General features: G+C 40.3%; 1 long non-coding RNA gene across 1 annotated transcript; it reads left to right on the forward strand.

Annotated features, from left to right (window-relative positions):
• Positions 1 to 2,142: 2,142 nt before the first annotated feature.
• Positions 2,143 to 8,688, forward strand: LOC127431654 (uncharacterized). Its single transcript, XR_007895638.1, has 4 exons — positions 2,143 to 3,785; positions 4,018 to 4,330; positions 4,479 to 4,541; positions 8,431 to 8,688. It is a non-coding gene; the product is annotated as an uncharacterized LOC127431654 (long non-coding RNA).
• Positions 8,689 to 9,284: the final 596 nt, after the last annotated feature.

Raw genomic sequence — 9,284 nt, forward strand, 5'->3', positions numbered from 1 at the left:
ATGAGAGCAAGTTTTGTATTTCATTTGGAAACCAAGGTCCTAGAGTCTGGAGGAAGGGTGGAGAAGCTCATAGCACAAGTTGCTTGAAGTCCAGTGTTAAGTTTCCACAGTCTGTGATGATTTGGGGTGCAATGTCATCTGCTGGTGTTGGTCCATTGTGTTTTTTGAAAACCAAAGTCACTGCACCCGTTTACCAAGAAATTTTGGAGCACTTCATGCTTCCTTCTGCTGACCAGCTTTTAAAAATGCCGATTTCATTTTCCAGCAGGATTTGGCACCTGCCCACACTGCCAAAAGCACCAAAAGTTGGTTAAATGACCATGGTGTAGGTGTGCTTGACTGGCCAGCAAACTCACCAGACCTGAAGCCCATAGAGAATCTATGGGGTATTGTCAAGAGGAAAATGAGAAACAAGAGACCAAAAAATGCAGATGAGCTGAAGGCCACTGTCAAAGAAACCTAGGCTTCCATACCACCTCAGCAGTGCCACAAACTGATCACCTCCATGCCACGCCGAATTGAGGCAGTAATTAAAGCAAAAGGAGCCCCTACCAAGTATTGAGTACATATACAGTAAATGAACATACTTTCCAGAAGGCCAACAATTCACTAAAAATGTTTTTTTTTATTGGTCTTATGATGTATTCTAATTTTTTGAGATAGTGAATTGGTGGGTTTTTGTTAAATGTGAGCCAAAATCATCACAATTAAAAGAACCAAAGACTTAAACTACTTCAGTCTGTGTGCATTGAATTAATTTAATACACAAGTTTCACAATTTGAGTTGAATTACTGAAATAAATGAACTTTTCCACGACATTCTAATTTATTGAGATGCACCTGTATGTGTAGGGGAGTCACACAGTATGAGGGAGGGAGGACACCGGGACAGGATGTTTCAGGTCTCAGGTGAACTTTTAATCACAAACTTTGGGGTAACACAGTCACAACTGACACAGTAACTTCTTAAACTTCACAAATTCTTTAGCGTCACAGGCTCTTAATCACAACCTATTAATCATCACAATGTCTTTTTCACAACTCTTTAGCATCACAAACTCAGCTTCACTGTGAGACTCTTGTGCCAGACTCTCTCTATCTCTCTCGCTCTCTGCTGGTGGCGTGGCCGCTTACATGTCGCTCTCCCCATGCTCACTGGAATTAGAGACAGGTGTTAGACATAATCCAGCTCAGGTGTAAGTGCCCTTACCGCTTTCTCGCTCTCTCCAGAGGGACGCTCCACCACGCCTCCGCTGCCACAGTATGCCTTTTTGTTTGATGTTAGTAGAGCTATTGTAGTCAAGTAGGTGTATTTTCCAGAAGAAAGTGCATCCAGTTGATTAAAATAACTCTAAACATTCTACCATGACCTGGATAACTAACAATCTTCCCTGACTTTAAGTTGGATGTTATATCAGTCTGACATTTATGTAGACCTTAGTTCCAAGTTTGTCAATTTTTAAATGAATTTGAAGGTTTATCTAACTTTTTTTCTTGTTTTTCTATTCATCAGAATGGTAATTCTATCCGATCCAGGTAAGTACAGTGTTTAGTCACGTGTTAAGAGGCATCTTGGACAAAGGTAAGCCAATACAGGAAAACCTAATTTGCCTTTCCATAATACTGTATTCCCTTAATGTGCACATCTAATTGCATCTGACATATTAAAGTGATATTTCACCTACAATGAAAATTCTGTCATCATTCACTCACCTGAATGTTGTTCAAAACCCATGTGATTTCCTTTCTTCTGTGTGGAACACAAAAGGAGACGTTAGGCAGACTGTTAGACTCAGTCACCATTCACTTTCATTGTATGGACAAAAGATGCAATGAAAGTCAATGGCTAACATTCTGCCAAACATCTCCTTTTGTGTTCCACAGGAGAAAGTCACGAGGGTGTTTAATTTTTGGTGAATAAACCCTTATAATTAGTTTAGGTTAAACAGTTTTTGAATAACAGTGATCCATTAAAATTGTGGCTCTGCAACAATGACTGACGGTTATGTTTCACCAGGAAATTGTACTAAGTACATCAGTCAAATCTCAAATGTATGCAGTATCACGGTAGGTGCAGCATGAAGGTGAGTTCTAAATAATTGATCAGCAATTGGAAATGAAACCCTGTCCGTTCATGACCTGTTAATTAAGATCATGTAAACTATCTTAAAGCTGTTATTTACAAGCATAACTATTACATTTACATTTTGTGGCAGGTTAAGAATGCAGTGTCAAAGGGACTGACTGGGATGTCGTGCACAGACGAGCAGCAGCACTGGAACTCAGGGACGCAGCGGAATTTAGCCCCGAAGAGGCTGGCCGAGATACACTATATTGCCAAAAGTATTCGCTCATCTGCCTTTAGACGCATATGAACTTAAGTGACATGCCATTCTTAATCCATAGGGTTTAATATGACGTCGGTCCACCCTTTGCAGCTATAACAGCTTCAACTCTTCTGGGAAGGCTTTCCACAAGGTTTAGGAGTGTGTTTATGGGAATTTTTGACCATTCTTCCAGAAGCGCATTTGTGAGGTCAGACACTGATGTTGGACGAGAAGGCCTGGCTCACAGTCTTCGCTCTAATTCATCCCAAAGGTGCTCTATCGGGTTGAGGTCAGGACTCTGTGCAGGCCAGTCAAGTTCTTCCACACCAAACTCGCTCATCCATGTCTTTATGGACCTTGCTTTGTGCACTGGTGCGCAGTCATGTTGGAACAGGAAGGGGCCATCCCCAAACTGTTCCCACAAAGTTGGGAGCATGGAATTGTCCAAAATCTCTTGGTATGCTGAAGCATTCAGAGTTCCTTTCACTGGAACTAAGGGGCCAAGCCCAGCTCCTGAAAAACAACCCCACACCATAATCCCCCCTCCACCAAACTTCACAGTTGGCACAATGCAGTCAGACAAGTACCGTTCTCCTGGCAACCGCCAAACCCAGACTCGTCCATCAGATTGCCAGATGGAGAAGCGTGATTCATCACTCCAGAGAACGCGTCTCCACTGCTCTAGAGTCCAGTGGCGGCGTGCTTTACACCACTGCATCCGACGCTTTGCATTGCACTTGGTGATTTATGGCTTGGATGCAGCTGCTCGGCCATGGAAACCCATTCCATGAAGCTCTCTACGCACTGTTCTTGAGCTAATCTGAAGGCCACATGAACTTTGGAGGTCTGTAGCGATTGACTCTGCAGAAAGTTGGCGACCTCTGCGCACTATGCGCCTCAGCATCCGCTGACCCTGCTCTGTCATTTTACGTGGCCTACCACTTCGTGGCTGAGTTGCTGTCATTCCCAATCGCTTCCACTTTGTTATAATACCACTGACAGTTGACTGTGGAATATTTAGTAGCGAGGAAATTTCACGACTGGACTTGTTGCACAGGTGGCATCCTATCACAGTACCACGCTGGAATTCACTGAGCTCCTGAGAGCGGCCCATTCTTTCACAAATGTTTGTAGAAGCAGTCTGCATGCCTAGGTGCTTCATTTTATACACCTGTGGCCATGGAAGTGATTGGAACACCTGAATTCAATTATTTGGATGGGTGAGCGAATACTTTTGGCAATATAGTGTATGTTTTAAACACCACAAATTTATGGATGACTTACCTGAGACTTCAGCTGCTGTTTTTAAGTCATCAACACCAACTCCTGCTTTCAACTCCCACAGCGAGCAGAGGAAATCAGAGGTTCATATACCTGTAGGTAGCCTTCTGCACAAATGCATGTCAGCTGAACCAGAATTTGTACCAACAGGCACCACACAGCAGCAGCAGCCTCATGGTGAGCATGGCCCTGATATGCAGTGTCATAAATGTAGGTCATTTTACCACACATATGTTAAACTTGATGAGGGTAAACTGACCAAATTGGAAGATGTAATCAAAACACAAAGTGCCTCTCATGTATGGTACGATGCACGGAAATTGCAAATAACTGCTAGCTCTGCAAAAAAGGTGCCTTTGCGTGTGTCCACCAAGCCAGACAATTTTGTATGACAGCACCTTTTCCCTAGGTTCCATGGCAATTATCCTACAAGGTATAGTCAGGAGAATGAGGAATTGGCTTGTGCATGGATTTAGAGCTCTGGGTATGCTGTTGAGAGGAGAGGACTGGTTGTTAGCTGTAAGGAGCCGTGGCTTTCTGCAAGCCCAGATGGAATATTAAACTCCTCAGAGCTGCTGGAATCAAGTGTCCTTTTTTGAGCAGAAACTGCACACATCTAGCGGAACTGTTCTCTGGCAAGCTCACTGACTTGAAGATTGTGGATAGCATACCTCAGCTACAACCCAAAGGACCCTGTGGGTACTACCTCCAAGTGCAACTAGGTATGTTATGCACTGGCCTAGAGAAATGTGAGCTGCTTGTTTTGGCTCCAAATGAGCAATTTATTATTGATGTGCCATTTGATTTTCAATTTTGCTCTGAGGTAATATCTAAACTGAAATTCTTCTATTTTACCCATATGCTTCCAAGAATTGTAGATGAGTTTGATTGCGGAAGACTTGTGCTTTGCCATAAGTACGCTGACATGTGCAAGTAAGTACTGTTACTGCTAATGTGCTTGCATTAAAGAATTAGTTAACTGATAAATGAAAACTGTCATTGTGTACTCACTCTCATGTCATTCCAATCCTTATGACTTCCTTTTTTCTGTGCAACACAAAAGGAGACATTAGGCAGCAGAGCCCAACTGATATGGGATTTCTGGGACCGATACAGATTTTAGAGAGGGAAAATTCACCGATTACCGATATGGTGGCCGATATATTAAATTTTTTAGCTGGCATGAAAACAGACCTTTTCTATGTGGATTTTTCACCGATTTTGCACCGATATGACTATGCAAAGGTACTCAGAAGGCTGCTTTCTTAAACAAATATTTTTATCAAAGAATATTTGACATTATTATTATTATACTTTGTCAACAAATTCTAGAAATGAACACTGAGAAAATAAAGAATAAATAAAAATACAGTAAATAGCTAAATAAACATCAGTACTGTATGTTTAGTATCAGTCAAATGCTGACCATTAAAATAAAGAATAAATAAAAATAAAACATAGTTAAATAATAGGGGTGTGACGAAACACTTAGCTCACGAGACAAGACGATACACGATACTGGGTTCACGAGAATGAGATGAGACTATATTTTAACACTATATACACTACCGGTCAAAAGTTTTTTATTTTAAAATTTTTTTTTCCTTCACATTTTAGAACAATAGTAAAGTCATCAAAACTATGGAATAACATAAATGGAACTATGGGAATTATATTGTGACTAAACAAAATCCAAAATAATTCAAAACTGTGTTATATTTTAGCATCTTAAAGTAGTCACCCTTTGCCTAGAATTTGCAGACATGTACTTTTGACATTTTCTCAACCAGCTTCTTAAGGTATCACCCATGCTTTTCTTTATTATTTGGTCCAAGTCATCAATTTCAAAAGCTTTTTTTTTTTTAAATAAATTTTAGTTTTGTAATTAAATAAATTCATATGGTGGCACAATTATATTTTTGTCTACAAAACTAATTTCAAACATTTAAGCATACGCCTTCAGATCAAAATATTTTTAAGATCATGAGAAACATTTCAGGCAAGTGTTTAAAAACTTCTGACCGGTAGTGTATATGACTGGAAAAATAGTCTTTTATTCGACTGAACGTCACAAAATGCAAAACAATGCAGGTGCATTTTGAAATGTTTTAACTAATCATCTTGTAATGAATGTCACTTCAGTTCTACTTTCTGAGTATGAATTATCATATGCAGTAAAAGACGGAACAATATGCAAGCATTGTAAAATGTTTTGCCACAAACTCAATGTAGAGCCGAGGAGGGCGGGGCCGGGCTGGAATGAGACACACCTGGTCCCCAATCAGCCTGATGGGGCGCGCGAGGGATAAAGGCAGCCGGGGACGACAGTTCGAGAGAGAGAGAGAATTGCAGACAGCTGTACTGTGTGTTTTTGGTTGTGTGTTTTAGTTGTTCATTAAATTATTATTTAAGTTGTCAAGCCGGTTCTCGCCTCCTCCTTTCCACTGAACCCCCTTACACTCAACTAACTGGCTTCTCTCCTGTTTGATTTCACATGAGTCTCTTCAGACCTGGTTGATTTTAGTTGAGAGCTGCGGTGGTTCTGTGGGTGTCTTTGCGTAGTGCTTGTGTTAGCCGCGGTGTACGGCACTATTTTCTTACAGTGCTTACATATTGTCTGTCTCGTTTCGAAGGCTGCATCCTCCGGAGGTCATCGAGGCTGTCTCGTTTAAATCTTCATTTTGGGAATGCAAAAAAGGTTAACAATTGTATAAATGTAAGTGCATATACATAAAAGGCATTGACAATAGATAAAAAATAAGAAAAAGAAAGACAAAAAAAAAAAAAAAAATGAAACCAGACATCCTCAATGACGTATGCAGCCGATAAATGTGAACCTCTGGAGGACGCAGCCTTCCAAATGAGACACAGTCTTTGTTCGTGTCTTGTCTGTCACTCTGTCACCATTTATTGTTTCCACCGGGTACCTAAATGCTGCCACACAAACGATTTAAAAGTGGTGGGGGCATCTTCTATGCTTATTTCACCCTCACACTCCGTCATGCTGATATCGTGAGACAATTTTTCACCTCAAAGAGAAATATCGTCACGTTTTAATATCGCGAAATCTCGTGGCACGAGATCTCGTCACACTTCTATTAAATAAACATCAGTACTGTTTAGTATCAGTCAAATGCTGACTATATTAATACTGCCGAGTCAAGATAAACAGCAGCAGCGGTGTTATGCTGTATTCTGCTATACAAGTTCAGAGGAAACTTTCAACGGTGGAAAACCAGACTTTTAAATATTACATTTTATAAATGCAATGACTGGAATTGTTCGGTTGAAGGGGTACCAAACTGTGAATCCTAAACAAAACAGTTTGGTGAATACATGTTTACACATTAGCTTCCACTCAGCTGACAAGCAATGAAAGTAGCTATGTGATTAGCTAGTTAGCTATAAGCTTGTTGTCACAGAGTAAAAGACGGACGTTTTTTATTTTACTTTCCAGCATTGTGTCTCACCAACTAGGTAATAACATAGCTTGAAATCAACACTCAACAGGCACAATCCACAATCCGTTGTCTGATGAGCTGCAAAAAGATGCTCTGATGTTTACCTTTCAATCTGCTACATTACTGACTGCACTGACAAACTATAGCTGGCTAACAGCAAACAGACATGAGTGACATGGTTGTCAGGGACAAGGTTAACATTATATTAGTTATATTGAAAAGGGAAAATGATTGGTTCATTGTTTAAGTTTCCAGTATGTATTTCACAAACAAGTTAACAACTTACCGTGATGACACCGCTGAACTCCGCCCTGTCTGCAGAGCCACAGTCAGTTCAGCTCTGTAAACAATGGAGTCGGAGCACGCACTGCTGGACAAGCTACGCTATGACACCAATTCTAAAGCATTGTTTTCTGCATTATATGTTCTGAAAAAAAGTTTTCATATGGGCGCATATCGGTAAAATATCCGGCAATACCGATATATCGGTGAAAGGCTAATATCGGCCGATAATATAGCAAGATCACCCTGAAGTAAATTCAACTTAAGCTTCATAATGGTCATCGTTATTTGATCCATTATGTGTATCTTAAAATTGGCTGTGTAGAACTGCTGCAGATACTTAACATGCTCTTTGAAGATACTAAGAGTGCAGCCAGTGTACAATAAAAAGCTAGTGTCATTCTTGAGAATGGCAAGGGCTAAGGGTTCTTCTTTACAGCACTGTGTTGCCTTGTCTAACATTAGCTTATCCCCTGAGACATATGCCTGAACCTCCCACTGAGTGCAGGCATCACTATACTGTGGGGACAGCTGCAATGGCACTGTCTGTGCAGTCTCTATGTCACCTTGCTCGTCACCTACAAAATACAACACATAACAGTAAGTTTAGCAAAACATATATATTCTCATAAAAGTACTCCAGTGAAATACCTACTTAGCTGGTTACCCTGCATGTACTCAATAAAAATTGATAAATCCCCCCTTCCCCCCACATATTTGAGAATGATCTAGATGATAAGTACTAGTTGAGGTTTCACTTACAAAAAAAGTATCAAAAAGTAATTTGGACATGGTACCATGGTACTGCCATAAAGATACCATGGTACTCAAGTTTCAGTACCATAGTATTACCATCTGATACCATCACAGTACCAAAATATTGCATTTTTGTAAGGGTTAACACAGTTTGCTGCTGTTATCAACAACCATAGCTTAGCGTTAGTGTAATAGAAATTTTAGTAACATATACTAAGTAATGTGTAATCACAATCATACATTAAGTCCTAAGTGATTATATTCATTTATTGTGTGTTTTCTGTGTTTCTCTATGTGCATGACTGAACTCACACCCCCTGCAGCTGTGGAGACAAGAGTTGCCTTGCACAACACCCACAAGGCTGTTGCTTATCTAACAAGTAACTCAAACATACAGTGTTGAGGGGGTTAGAACTGTCAAAAGGGTGGGGGCGCTAACCCAAGAGAGAAACAAATTATACTGTGTGCATCAGCATGTCAGAGGTGCAGAATGATTGAGCCCAGCTACATCTTGGGGCCTATATATGCTGAGGAGGTTGGAGGCTCATTACTCATTACCTGTGAGAATTCTCTGTATGTTATTTGAGTCCACTTGCAAGTGTGTTCATTAAATACTTATGAGAAAGGCACCACAGTCTTTGAGTCTGTTATTACAAAATTTCCACCACAAGCTGGTAGTCACAAACAGGATGGTCGTCTGACTCGGCAACAGAGTCAGTGCTGAAGGATAAAGTTGTACACAGTTGGAGTCAGAGTCCCTGAGAAACCTGAACCTCCCCTACAAAAAAGTGTGAGAAGCGGGAACCTGAAGCCTGAGTGAGGGGTCGGATCAACGCACCATCCAAAGATCAAAACAAAAAGAGGAAAACCCACAGACGTGGACAAAGCTGACCTATCTGGTAAGAAAATCGTGCTGTAATTCGAAATAGATGATAATTTTATACTTGTTTTTAGTTGAGGAAAGACCAACGCTGGAATAGCCAGTCTGGGATCGCAATAGAAATTTCGCTGTGATTCTTAATTGAAGAAATTTAAATCTTTAATTAAGGAAAGACCAATGCTGGAATAAAAGAAATTCTGCTGTGATTCTTAATGAGAAATTCAAATCTTTAATTAAGGAATGACCAATGCTGTAATAAAAGGGATTCTAAATAATTTATGAAATTATTTTAATCGA

Source organism: Myxocyprinus asiaticus, chromosome 41 (genome assembly GCF_019703515.2).
Source record: "Myxocyprinus asiaticus isolate MX2 ecotype Aquarium Trade chromosome 41, UBuf_Myxa_2, whole genome shotgun sequence".
Classification (NCBI taxonomy): Eukaryota; Metazoa; Chordata; class Actinopteri; order Cypriniformes; family Catostomidae; genus Myxocyprinus; species Myxocyprinus asiaticus.